Genomic DNA, 565 nt, shown 5'->3' with positions numbered 1-565 from the left:
ACTCTAGTATAGGTTCGGTCGTATCGGCTATCGTATATTAACGCCTTACTTATTTAGAGTCGAAGTATCCTTTTCGGTCCTTATAACCGTTATAAGCGCTTAATACGCCTATTTCTAGAGTATTAATATATTCTAAGATACTTCGATAGTACGTACGATAACTATAAGTAGCTAAATCGCGATACTCGTTATTCGAAGCGCGATAAAGACGACGATAATAGTATTATAGTACTATCGTCGAATTTATTCGATAACGACGGCGCTCCCCTTCCTACTCGTAAGGCTCTCCTCTTCCTTCCTCCTCCTTCTCGCTTCGGTAAAGTAGTTATAAAAAGGTCCGCTCCTTAGCGGTAAGTATATACGATATTTCTTTTATTCTCTTATCCTTATATAGTACTTATATTAGTATTAGTATAATCCTAGTAGATAAGGAATATTCTCTATACCTAACTATAGCTTATACCTTAACTATTACGGAATAGGACTACGGTAGACCCTAGAAGTACCTATTCTATACTAAGACTAGTCCTAAAATACTAAGGGGCCTAGTATATAAGACCTTAGG

The sequence above is a fragment of the Exophiala aquamarina genome (assembly GCF_000709125.1).
Source record: "Exophiala aquamarina CBS 119918 chromosome Unknown aczIA-supercont1.20, whole genome shotgun sequence".
NCBI classification, from domain to species: Eukaryota; Fungi; Ascomycota; class Eurotiomycetes; order Chaetothyriales; family Herpotrichiellaceae; genus Exophiala; species Exophiala aquamarina.
Note: the sequence above shows the minus strand (reverse complement) of the source record.